This window comes from Harpia harpyja, chromosome 2 (assembly GCF_026419915.1).
Source record: "Harpia harpyja isolate bHarHar1 chromosome 2, bHarHar1 primary haplotype, whole genome shotgun sequence".
In the NCBI taxonomy this organism is placed as follows: Eukaryota; Metazoa; Chordata; class Aves; order Accipitriformes; family Accipitridae; genus Harpia; species Harpia harpyja.
The window spans coordinates 79,120,771-79,134,663 of record NC_068941.1 but is presented as its reverse complement, the minus strand read 5'-3'; positions in this window follow the sequence as shown (position 1 = coordinate 79,134,663).

Sequence of the window (13,893 nt, the reverse complement as noted above, 5' to 3'; positions counted from 1 at the left end):
GTCTACTTAGAGATACCCTAGGACTGGATGAGATGAGGACATAGCTGGGGATGTTGTATAGGAAGTCAAGTCACCCAGTTTACAGCTCTGGATTGCACTTTCTAAATCTGAGACTTTGCTAGCAAGGATGGTGCTAAATCAGGAAGAACTAGTTGCAGTCTTAGCTGGAGTTTTAGAGCAGTATGTGATTATTTAAGCCTGATCAGGAGACAAGGTAGAAGGCACGGCATTTTCTGACTCATCATTAGATGCTTCTGGTTATGAGAGGATTATGGCAGTAGTACCAAAACTCCTAAAAATCTCTCAATGTTATTGGAATTCCTTCTGTCAGCTGGATCCAGTTGCTGTGACTACACGGCAAACTAGTAGATCAAAAAATAAACCTTAACTAATCTGGTGAAAAAAAAACTACTAGCCTTCTGAAAGGATATGGGGAAAAAAAAAGCTAGAAAACGAGCAAAGTAAGTGGATTTATCAGTTATGCCAACCAGTGAGTGAAAATTACAATTCCAAGTTTAAACAACTCTGTATAAATAAATCCCGTTGAGCAAATGATCTGCAGCGGATAGCTGGTTTCCTTCTACTCACACACACATGTATATTCCATCTATTTTTCTCTCCACTTATAAAACTCAGTGAGAGGTAATGAAATTTTCTTTTAAAAGAAGGTTTAAATTCACCTAGCCTTTTTTTTTAATTGTATTTTGCTGTATTTCATAGAAATGGAAGAGTGTTAAAAGTACATAACACTATCAGTGCATTAAATGTATCACACACTCAGTAACCTATCTGAAACTAAAAATAGAGGCACGCTGGGAAGGATTAAATTCTGGCTTCATAAATCAATAGCAAATTGATATAGAACTGGAAATCTTTCCTCAGATTAGGGCCCATTGCCGATTGATGTATTTGGTTGATCGAGATATTGCTGCAAGATTTACAGCACAACATTCAAAGTTATCTAAAGGAGTTAAGACAGACATTGAATATAAATGGGGTCTAAATCCCTTAACTTCCTTTTCCTCCTTACAAAGATTTGACCTACATTTACATTGTGGTGCAAAAAGAATTATTTTATTCTTCAGAAGAGTTTTCAGGATCTTTTTTTTTTTTTGCACATTCCTTTTTCTTACCTGTTGAATGCTTTTCAGTGTGTGATAGCTGCCTGGCTGCTGCCAGCTAAGTGCAAACACAGGGTTCCTAAGAGTGACGGTAGTGATATTTTTGCCACTGTAAATTATTCTTACAGTTACGGTTATTGTTGTTGTTATTTCTGAAATATTTCTGGGAGCTACATCACGACTGCAGGTTCTGCCCAGAAGATGTAGTTACTTCATTGCAGCAATCATTTGGTCATTTGTGGTAATCCGCACTGTTTATAATGATATCCAACACATTCTGTTTTCCCTGCCAAAAATATTCCTTTCTCTCTGTGTCAAGTAAAATTCAGGCCAAAGTTCTAAGCATCAGGTCACAGGGTTGTCTAAAAATGGGAAATGTCAGGCAAACTTAGTCTTCATATCCATTCTGCCTGGGGTTTCTTCTTCTTAAAGCATCTGCACAGCAGCCGAGAGCAGCTCTCCTTTTGCCTCAGCCAGTCCCACTAACACCTAATCCTGGCCTAACACACTTGTGATCCTGAGTAAGGTTGACTTTACCCATGTGCTGAATATCAAAAGCCAAGCTTGGAAATTGCCAGCCCAATTCCGGATTTTCTCCGTATGGTCTGAATAACGAGCCTGCTCGTATGCTGGGATTTTCTTCAGACCATCCCGCTGGCACTGATGAAAAGCTTGAAAGGCAACGGGCAGTGTATGTGAAGGAGGATGTCAAAATCCAGATTTCCATGAATTCCCTAAGCAGAAGAACAGCACATATCGAAGCAAATTAATGTCACATTTCTTCTAAGCACAGCTCTTAATAATATTTGCGTTTCCAGGTGGAGTTTGGCTTCTGGCACCCTGCTCGGCCGAGGCAGCTGAGTGATGCTCACTGGGGGGGAGGCCTGCAAAGAGGCTGTTTGCTCAGAGGCTCTGAGCTGGAAGCTGCTCTGTGGGGGCTCGCTGGCCTCTTGGCTCCTCAGTACCAGGCATACCAGTCTGAAAAACCCAGGAGGACAGGATCAGGCCCTGAACAGTCCTTTAATCCTATCTTACAGGTCTCAGCAAGGAAAATCCATATTATCTTGTTGCCTAATACTGTTCATGGGATACAAGAAATCAGCTTAACAAAAAAATCCTCTGTAGGATAAGTGCAAAACATTCCTTTTGCTTTTAAGTTTAAAAAGTATTCACTGGGAGGTAGAGGGTAAAAGGAGGAAAGGAATTTCTGCTTGAAACCAATAAAATTTGATCATATAATTATTTTTTTAAAGTTGGTTAACATACCAGATACTAATCCAGTCATTAAAGAGAATGTCATGTCTGAAATTTGGATGTTTATTTTACATGTTTGGGTTTTTTTATTAAGAAGGTAAATGCCCATTCTTTTAGGAAAATAATATACTTGGAGCTGTCTTATTTCCTGCTGTTGATTAGTTATGAGTGGCTGGTATGACTTCAGCAATGAAATCACAGGCAGAGACTTCAGTGAAATCCTGGCTTCACTGCAGCTGGTGAGGGTTTTACCGTGGCGCTCTCCAGCAATGTGTTACACAAGCAGTTCTGCTTTTAAACAATCATAATGCTTTGAAACTCCTAAGGTGTATTTTTCGCAGTGCAATGTTGTAGAGTGGATGTTGGTTTTATGCTTCCCTGGATAGTAAGCAAATCTGAGATGAAACCTTTCTGGCAGCCCTAAGACCAGATACACTTTCCTGAGTCACAGTCTGTGCAAAATATTCCCTCTCAAAACACATGCAAGGGTCTGGGCAGAGCCCTGCAGATGTAAATGTGAAGAGTTAGAAACCAGCTCTGAACGGGGGCTGGCTTAAAACATAAATACCATAGGTTACAGCCTTGGCACCTGCAGTCATACGACCATATCGGTCCCTAGCTTTGGGGTTTTTTTGTTTACTTTTTAGACTGTGAGGATGCAAGAAAAGTTTGGGGGGGGAAGCTGAAGATAATGGAGCAGGTTTAGGCAGGTGGAGTCTGGAGCTCTGAATTTGGGGCTCGTCTCTTCGCACATCAATTCCAAAGTTTGGGGTGTCCTAAATAAGGCAGAATAGGGCGAGCAACAAAACATAACCCCACAGAGCAACAGCCTGGCCTGTCTGCGCAAGCTTCATTTCTGCCCTGGCTGAGCCTGAGGCAAAAAATGTCTTCCTGATGTTCTAGTAGGGAAAATGGGCTCTTTGCAGACCGAGAAGCCAGACTGGCTTTACAATGGGAGTTCGTTTATGAAATGTGATTGATTTGGGGGAGATGATAGGGCTAAGCAGCAGGGGATGGACTTACGTAAGCCTCCCTGGGTTGGGGGGAAGTATGGCTCTTCCAGGCCAGGGGGAACATCCCAGTGCCTCAGCCTCACCACAGCACGTCACCACACGCTGGCATGAGCGGGCCGCAGCCTGTCACTCCCAGGCCTGCTGGAGACCATCCCATCAATCTGTGCTTTCCATTCAGCTCTCCTATTAACGCAGCTGCCACTGCTTTCCTTGAATCCTTGGGAGATGCCCTCAAATCCCAGGCTCAGATGCGCACGTCTCCTTCCCTTCCAGGCAGCCTACTGTAAATCCAGCGGATTCCCCCTGAAAACACACTCCAGCCTGCGGGTCTGCAAGGCAGGATCCAGCCCCGGCCCATGAGCAGCTCCCTGAGCTCAGAGCCTGATGCAAAGGTCCTGATGCAGTCCCATTGAGGTCGATGGCGAAGCGCCCGTCCATCCTGGGGAGAACAAAAGGGTTGGGCTTGGCAAATCATTTCCGTTAATGTAGCAGACAATTACTGATGCCTCTTTGCAAATTGCTGTTCTTTGACATTTTTATAACTCAGTAATTTCCAGTTGTGTTCCCATGTTTGCCTCTTTTGTGTATAGTTTTCCTATTTTTGAGTGCATGGTTCAGAACATTTAAACAAGAACTAACAACAAATTACCTGCTCAACTGGGTTCTGTGAAAAGGGGCCCTGAAACTTATTTACAAATTAAGCGGACTGGGGCAGGGAGGGAGTAGTCAGTGGGAGCGAGTTGCGGGTGTGCTGCAAATCACGCATGGTTTTCTAGCCAGAAAAGCCCTGCATTTGGGGAGGGGGGGGGGGGCGGGAGTAGAACTCTGTGTCTTTTACCCAAGACCTTCTTTCACCGGGAAAAATTCACCTGATTTTCTTTCTTTTTTTTTTTTTTCTGTTGACAAGTCTCTGGAGAAATGATCCATCAGAGAAGTAAATCAATACACGAACAACCCCACACCCGACTAATTTGTTTTCCCGTTTAAAGAATTAGGTCTACTCTGGTTTTGCTTGTTTATTTCTCTCCGACTGTAAGAAAATAAATATTGCATATTTACGACCTAAAAATTCACATCTCAATTTAAAACGCATTCATGACACGATGCAAATTTCTCAGCCCTCCATAACTCTGTGCCAGAGGTTTTTTAACATGGAATTGATCACTCCAAATGCGATTTCTCCTATCCTCACTTGAAACATATAATCGTTAAGAGGGAAAGCAACTGCGTCCTTTGCTTTGTTTTGTTTTGTATTTTTATTCCTCTAAATCTCTGCAGGATTTTCCTGCACGGCGGTTTTGATGTATTTCGACTCGGGCTGATATTAGATCTCCTGCATCCCATCGTCTTTGGCTAACACTGTTCTCCCACTTCGATCGCTTAATTTTGTTACGGTTGTAAAGAAAACTCATGACGCGCTTTCTATATTATTTTAGAGAAATGAACAGAGCACAGATTGTTTTTAAAGCTGCCGACCTCTTAAGCAAGTGGTTGTGTACCGACCGACTTTAAAATTCAGCTGCACGTCCGTTTAGATGACTTTTTATCGCCATACCAATACCCTGAAAATTGTTTATGCCTCGGGTTTTCTCTGCTCGCGATTGCAGCTGTTCTCGTTGGTCCCGGCATTTCGTGTTTCCCTTTGATTGCCCGAAAGATAATCTGGGACCCCTCAAAATTTGCAATCGGATTTGGTTGTCTTCCTCCGCCGCTGCATTTCGAGAGACCTTTAACATGGCCCCGAACAGCTTAGCATTTAAAAGGTCCTATTGGACAGAAAAGCACCGACATTCACGCCTTGCTCTGCAAGAAGGAATTTTGAATCGCAGTAGATCTCTGCTTTTTTTGTTTGGTTGTGGGCTTTTATTATTATTATCACCGTTCTTTTCTGCGCTAATAAAACTACGAGGTTTAAATCGTATTTATGCGATGTGTGAATTGCAGGTGCAGCGGGAGGATCGGGACCCTATCTTCCTTTCTCTTCTACACCTTCCTTGCGGCGGGGAGCCACGGCAGAGCCGCGGGCCGCCTTCCCCGGCCCCGGAGCGGAGGACGGCGGCTCCCGCTGCCCGGAGGCACCGGCAGCACCGGGACGGGGCCGACCCGCCCGGCCGCCGCCAGCCCTCGCCTCCCGCTTTGTACGGGGCAGACCCCCCCTTCGCAGGGCTTTGCTCCCCCCCTCCCCGTGAAGCCCCCGCAGGTCGCAGTGCTCCTTTCCTCGCTGCCCCCCGATCACCTCCCCGCGGTTTCCCCGCTTTGCACCGGTGCGTCGGGGGCGGGCAGAGCTGCGGGCCGGGCGGGTTTCTCCGCTAAGCCCCGAGGGGCGATAAGTTAAAAAAAAAAAAGGGGGGGGGGAACCAAAAATTCCTTTTCGGTGTCGTCGGAAGAAGCATCTCCGGGGCAGGATCGGGAGAAGGGTCCCGGGGGAGGCTGCGGGGAGTTTGCGTGACCCAGGGGAGGAAGGAGGAGGGCAGCTGTCCTCGGGCACTCGAGTCGAGCAAGCCTCTTTCATCTTTTCTGTCGCTTTGGCTTAATTTACCTCTGCCCTCCAACGCCCTGTGAGTTTAATCACATCGGATCTCCTTCAAGCCAGAGCCAACGACTGGAAAGAACGAAAGAATGAGAGAGAAAGAGGATGAAGAAGTGGAAGGGAGAGAGAAAGGAGGAAGAGAAGGACGGAGGGAAGGAAGGAAGGAAGGGAGGGAAGGAGGAAGGGAGGGGAGAGAGAAAGGAAGAGAGAGAAAGGAAGAAGGAAAGAAAGCAAATGAAAAGGGAAGGGAGGGCGGGAGAGAAAAACTAGAAATAGAAATACGACATTAAATAGTTCCCTTCTCTTAGGACTAAGCAGGTGGTCGAACGGTTTCTGGCGACGTTGGCAGCACCAGCAGAGATGCTGCCACCGTTTCCCCGGGCGGGCAGCGCAGCCGCGGCCGCCCAAGCGCGACCCGCGGGACAGGCGCGGCTCCGGGGGCGGAGGTTGCAACTCCTCCGTGGGCCCGAGCGGGGACTTCGCCACCTTCTTCTCACGTCTGTGTGCGTGTGCGTGAGAAACTATTTGTAGCATTGACATGCCACAAACACGTCCCTGTGAGAGCCCGCTCGTCCCCGGGTACCTTGAAATCTAGGGCTGATTGGGGGTTTGTTTTCTTTTGGTCTGGGGGGGGGGGGGTGTTGGTGGGATGGGGTTGGTTTTTTCGGGAAGGGGGAGCAGCATTGCAGTTCTCGGCGTTGTCCCTTGAAACGAACAGAGGAAGGGTTTAGTTTGTTGGTTTTGTACGAACGCCGTCATGCCGGCTTGCAATCTTTTACTCGCGTTTGCTCTGCTGTTCGGTTGCAAAAGGAGAAAGAGGAGGATTCACACCGTTTCCTGGAAGCCTTGGTTAATGGGCGCTTATTGATTAGTTGTCAGGCAGGGCCGTGCCTCTGCGCCTTCCCCCGGTCACCGCGGCGGGGAAGCGCCGGCGGGTTTCCCGGTAGGTTTCCCGGTAGGTTTCCCGGCGGCTCCTCCTGCAGCCATCGCTCCCCGCACACTTTTCCAGCGCTGCAGGGCGAGAGGAGGAGACGCTGCCTCGGCGGCCGTGACAGCCCGCGGCGAGCTGGATGCGAGTCATCAATTCCACCCAAGCCTTGCGTTTGTCTGTTTGTTTGTTTGTTTTTGTTTGTTTATTGCTCTGTCTCAGTCCCTCGGTCAGCCCTCTCCCCAGCCGGCACCGCGCAATTGCCGCAGTGCCCAGCGCTCCCGCCCGCCGCACGTTGCGACCGAAGGGGGAAAGCCAACAGGGCTGGAGCCTTCCACCCGCAGGCAGCAGCCGGCGGCCGGGGAGCCTCTCACCGCAGCGCCCGGGCTACCCTTGCCCCGGGGCCGGCCCCGGAGCCCCGCCGGGGCCACCCCCGCCCCAAGGGGGACCACCTGCGGGGATCCTTGGATGAACCCGCGGCCGGGGGAGACCACCCCCACCCAGCGAAACAGAGGGCTCGGATCAGCGGGTTGACGGACTTATGTCACCTTTGAAGCCTTTTTAATGAGCAAATGTTCTCCCTTCCAACCCCCCTTTCTGCCCCATCTACTCTGTTCAGCCTCACGCGGGTCGGCTCGGGGGGGGGGGGGGGCAAACGGGCGGTTTCCCTCGCAGGCTGGGGGGAAGGGGAGCTGCTTCTTGCAGGACCCCGGCGCGCAGCAATGCTCCTGCTTTGCAAACCCGGCAAACCCCGCGTTCCCGGCTATTTTTCAGGGATGAACCAGCCGTGTCCCGTGTCGTGTCCCCCCCCCCGCCCTTTCTCTCGGTCACCGAAAAGCGGCCACCCTTCGGTCAGTGCCGTGCGTGCTCACCGAGAGCAGCCAGGGAAGCGACTAGCAGAGATTCAGGCCGACCTGGGTCTCCCCTCCCAGGGGACAGGACGAAGGGACACCCGCTGACAGTCACGGCCAGTGACAGTCCGGACAGTGCCGGGGGGGGGGAACCACGGTCCCGGGAGGAGGAACCAGGGTCACCCCTAGGAAGTCCTGAGCCTCCCGGGGGACGGCAGGGAGAGGACCAGTGGCTGTTGCTTGTAGATGGGTAAAATGGGAAACTTTTCGGGCCGCCGCAGTCCCCGGCCGTGCTGCAAGATGTACCGACCCGGGAGAGGTGGCCGGCGGTGGCAGGCTCCCCAAAGCCCTCGGGGAAATGCCGCTCGGATGTTCAAACCAGGTAGCAGGTAAAACCAAGTAAACAACAACCCTCTATCCCAGTGAAGGCCGTGGATAAGAGCCAAAAGAAAAGAGGGACCCAGCTCGGATGGACAATTGTCGCTTCTCTTTGCTATTAGTTCACTTTCCAAATGACATTCAGGTATACCGTCGACAGCGGTGGTAAGTCCTCCTTCATAACCTTCCTGACACTTTCCTACTGGTCGGTACAAAGAAAAAAAAAAATCCCCAAATGTGTGGAATTAAGGCTCTACCAGGATTTACGCTTTCATATCACCATCGGACAACACCCCGGTATCGAGAAGACCTACAACAGTGAGTGCTAGTAGTTACTTTTCCAAAGGGCACCTTTTCCTTCTTGGGAGAAGCAGGCTCGTAGCCTAAAGGTTTGTGAAGCCACATACAGTTTAAAATAGGCATCACCGTTAACAAGCACAAACGCCGAGCTAATAGCCCTTAAATACCGCGCTAATAGCCCCCACGTGGAAAGAAATCCCCAAGTGTTACAAATTCAGTTTAACGACCAGAAAGCCGCCTGGGCAGCGGCGAAATACGAAAACTCCCTTCTCCGGGTTCTCTGCTTTTGATTTATTTTTAACTAGAGGCTCATGGGAACGCAGCGCTGGAAAATCACGACCAGATGTACCTAAAGAGGCGCTTTCCCTAGTAAAATGCCCTCTTTTAAAGTAAAAGGAAAATATCTTCGAAATAGTTTGATTTTGGATTTTAGCATGGATGCAATTGCAAAAAGACGGGGCAAAGCGGCGGCTGTGCTCCGGACAGAAGCGCGCAGCGCGGAGGGAGCAGCTCTGAAAATAGAGCGCAAAGGAGCCGCGCTCCTCCGGGGCAGCGCTGTACCGGGGGAAGGGGGGGGAGACACAGCCCAGGGCTGTTGCTTTCCTTTTTATACCGCGGGAATCTACAACATACCCGGGTTTGGCCCGGAGTCGGACGGGCAGCGGCGTTGGCTCTGTGCCGGGCTGGGCGCAGAGGGTGCCGGTGACCCTGTGCCCCAGCTCGCTGCTCTTTCGGAAAAAATGCCAAAGAGACCAACCCTGAGAAACGAAGGCGCTGTTTCCAGGTAAGAAATCCTTTGCCTAACCCTGAATAGGGATGTGTTAGTGCCTTGAAATTTTTTGAAAGAAAAACATCTATTTCAGATATGTTTCATAAAGTTTATTAGTAACTTTTTTTTTTCCTTGAGAACTACATCTGGAATGGAATTGGGAAAGGGAAACAAACATGGCTGTGTTCGCTGCTTGCTCTCATTTGTGACTTTATTCCTCGATGCTGTCTAATATTCCATGTAACAACAGCAAATAATGACGGACCGTTCATTTCCTTTCGATTATACAGTGCTGGATTCTCCTAGCACGGTGATTTGTTCCTGGATGTACCTGCAGATTTATTTTAAGATTTCTTTTTCTTTCCTGATGAGAGCTTAACACATTGCCTGAGCAGTCGCCTGTAAGGAGAGTATAAATCTGTCTGTCCACGCCTTAGTATCGGGTATTATAATTCAAATCCAACCCTTTTCACCTTATATTATTGGAAAAGGTTATTGGGAGCTGGCTTTTGTTGCAGAAAATCCCATTTTAAAATTGCTTTATAGGCCGTTTGCTGCAATCCTCGACATTGATCTCATTACAGCTCCGTCTCACTGCTGTTTATAAATCCTGGGTTTTACCAGCCCTTGGCTGCGATGCCTGTTGGCATTGCTTGTTGGGAGGAGGTTAGGAAATGGAGGTTAGGTGCCAGTTTCTGGGTAGTTTTGTCTGGAGGAAGAATTATTATTTATCGAAACAGTCGGCTAAAAGTAAATCTTGTGTAATGACTCATCCGGTGTAATCTCTTAAACCTTGGGGCTGTCCGTTTTGTAGAGGACACGAGTTTCTGTGCTGGAGCCTTCTCACACAACTGCCTAATTCAGCCAGGTGGGGAGAAGCACCCCTCTAAGTGATGGGTTAATTGTCAGATTTAATAGTCTCAGGAAATAGGAAAAGGTAAATTAACAGAATTAATCTTGGTTTTAAACTGGCCATTTAAAAAAAAAAAATCTGAAGAGATACTCTTCTGGAAGGTATCTCGGGGCAGCACTGTGTGCTTGCAACTGTGTTTAGCTAGCTGATAAGCTGGAGCATCTTTTGTGTATTAGCAGCTGTACCAATAAAGGGAAGAGTTAGACCTTAATGCTCGACTTGTGTTTTGCAACTTGCATTTCAAGACAACGTTGGACAGAGGTGGAACAAAATGCAGTGAAGAGTGTACTTTTCCTTTCTGTACTACCAGGTAAGACCACAAATCAAAAACAGGCTGAATGCTCTCCTAAAACTCTTACTTTTTTTTAATGGCAGCTGAGTCTAGAACCAGGGAAATATGTGGCTATATTTGACTTCTGAAATAGATGGTACTATGAAGATTTTAAGCCCATTTCTGAATAATAATGGGATTATCCCAGTGGTTAAATTTAAAATTTTTCTGTTAAATTTGTGTAAGGAGAGAGCTGGTAAGCAGAACAACTCCTTTTGTCTCCTTAGGGGAATACCTGTTCCTGATGTCTAAGTCCTCAGTGGGATTTGCCTGGTGCAGTGCTGCCAAGTTGGTTTGGGGTTAGGTATCTTCAGAGGAACGGGAGAGTCTCAATTTCCCCAGCCAGCACCCAGGAAAAAGAACAGACTTTCAGGAAGAGTCACAAACTGAGCAGGGAGATGCCACCATCTTCTATTTACAAGATTGCAGGAGAAAGCCAGGCCTGACAATCCCTATCATATGGGATATCTCTAGCTGCTCCTTTATCTTAGTGTGTCATGTCTGACACAGCCAATGTATTTTACACAGTTGCTTAGTAATTAAAGCATGCTTTGAAGGTCTGGAAGACCAATTCTCCTGTTTGAATTGAAGCACAGGCCTGGAGTGAAGGCTCTTGCATCCCCTGCTAACTATGGAGTTGTCTTTGGTGAGGATTTCTTGTTAGCACTGTTCCACTTTAAGAGGATAACTAAAGGCAAAAAAAAATCAGGCAAGACTGGAGCCAAGATCTCCCAAGTGTAAAGTCTGTCATTGGGTTGTAGAAATTTTCCCTCCATTTTCAATTTGTCTGGTTTGTTCCTTCCCCCCCCCCCCCATGCTTACTTCTTACACTGATTTCTGATGCATGCTAATGACACTCCCTATCAGATTAAATATTCCTGTATTATTATAAGTTTCTCTGGGGATTGTCTGGTCCAGCTCCCCTGCTCAGAGCAGGGTCAGCTAGAATAAGTTGTGGAATAGTTAAACGGATTTTTCTGTATTTCAGTTTGTGCCCATTGCCTCCTGTCCTTTCACTGGACACTACTGAGTGCAGCTCCATCTTCTTGACTCCCTTTCCTCACAGGAGTGTCACTTACACATACTGATAAGATCCCCCAAGACTTCTTCAGGCTGAACACTCCCAGCTCTTTCAGCCTTTCCTCATATGACCAGTGCTTCAGTCCCTTAATTGTCTTTGTGGCCATTCACCAGACTCGTGCCGGTAAGGCCATGTCTCATCCTGGGGAGCCCAGAACTGGACCCAGCATTCCAGCTGTGTCCTGCTACTTAATGCCTTGCTGTGTTTATAGAGAGCAGAGGGGAAGGATCATCTCACTTGACCTGCTGGCAAATTCAACTTCAGGTGGGAGTTGCTCCCACTCCTGCATGCTCAGACAGTATCTCTATATACCTCCTGGGTCATCTGTCCTTGCTTCTTTTTTCTGTTTGAATTTCTTCAGGAGCTCCTTGTTCACCCGTGCAGGCCTCCTGTAGCTTTTGCTTGATTTCCTGCACATCGGGATGGACAGTTCTTGTGATTGGAGGAGGTTAAAAATCAGCCAGCTTTCCTGGGCCACTTTTCTTTCCAGGACAATATCGCATGGAATTCAGCCAAGTCAGTCCCTGTATGGGCCAAAGTCTGTTGGGTTGTGGTCCTGCCATTTGTTCTTTTCCTTCCTCTCAAGATCCCCAACTTCACAATTTCATGGTCACTGCAGCCAAGGCTGCCTCCAATCCTCTCATCCCTAAGCAGTCCTTCCTCATTTGCAAGGATAAGGTCCAGAAGGGTGTCTCCTCTCATCGGCTCCTTCACCAAGAAGGTGTTAGGAAGTTATCATTAATGCACCTTGGAAACAGCCAGGATCCATTGTACCCTGTTGTGTTGCCCTTCCAGCAGGTATTCCAGTAGTTAAAGCCCAAGGTGAGCACTTTATAAGAATAAATTATTAAATAAAACTGTTGTAAGAATAAATTATTAAATAAAACCATAGAGCAAAAACATGGTCCTTATTCAAACTGATGTTTTAAGTTTCAACTTGCCTACCTAAGTATATAATGAACTACTAAATGGAAATCACCATGTTTTTCTTGGTGAAAAATAGACCCTGTTCAAATGAAAGCTGTACCTTCTATAAAACACTGTGTCCTAGAACTGTGGAACATGCCAGAGAGCTGTCATATTACAGAGGGTGTTCTAGTTAGGGACCCAATTTGGGATTCCTGGACTAAGAGTGGACACATTTGGAGAATCAAGGTCTGTGGTGGGTTGACCTTGGCTGGCAGGTGAGCCCTAACCCAGCCTCTCGCTTACTCCCCCTCGACAGGATGAGGGAGAGAATCGGAAGGGCAAGAAGCAAGAAAACTTATGGGTTGAGATAAAGGCAGTTTAATAAATGAAGGAAAAGCAAACAAAAAACCCCAAGTGATGTAAACGTAGTCCCTCACTATCAGCAGACCTGTGCCCAGCCAGTCCTCAGGCAACAGCTTCTTTGGAAAAAAACTACCCTGCAGTAGTATTGCTGAGCATGACATTATATGGTGTAGAATATCTTTTTGGTCAATGTGGGTCAGCTGTCCAGCTGTGTCCTCTCCCAATCCCTTGCTCACCCTCTGCCTGCTTCTTGGAGGGGCAGAGTGATAAGCAGAGGAGGCCTTGACACTGTGTGAGCACTTTTCAACAATACCTACAACATTGGTGTGTTAGCAACGCTGTTTTGGTCATAAATACAAAACAGAGCACCATACAGGCTGCTGTGAAGAAAATTAACTCCACCTCAGCCAGACCCAGTGCGAGGCCTGACATTGGGTTTTGGGGAAAAAAAAGTGAAAAGCTGGCCTGAACATCACAGATGTTATTTTTTATTTTGTAAGGAAAAAGTTATGGTGACTTCTCTGAATGGTTTCTTCATGGACGGTTAGATGACAGATGAGAGTAATGATATCTGATAGAAAGAAAACTATGACTTGACTTCAGTAGCACCTTCTACCTGATTGGGAACCTGGGAATTAGGACTCAAGGTGTGGAGGAGAGGAAATCATCCTGCTCCTGGTGCAGGACCTCTCCAGGTGCATTTGGCTGGGATGGGATGTAAGTGATAGGATTCATATGGGAAGGGTCCAAGGCAGGCCAGTTTGGTAAGACCTGACATACTCATTTAAATGCATTTTATTCTAGACACTGTGAATCAGAGGTAAAAGTGGCTCCTGATAGAAGTATAATGCCTAGAAATCTTTTTCTAGTCTGCCCTCTATGTATTCGTGGCCAGCTAATGCTTTTGTTCCTGTACCTAAAGAATTTCTTTGGCTTAAGTATTTGTCTCCAATACTTAATGCCTTGCTGTGTTTATAGAGACCATCCCTTTCTTTCTGAGCTGCTGCTTTTCCAGGCTTTCTGTTCCCTGGTAAACTCAGGACAAATCCTCAGCTTCATACAATCATATATCACAGTAGCTTTATGCATGTGAAGAGTCCCACTGGAATCATGCACAAAATATTTTACCAAGAGGCTGGCTGTGAATTCATA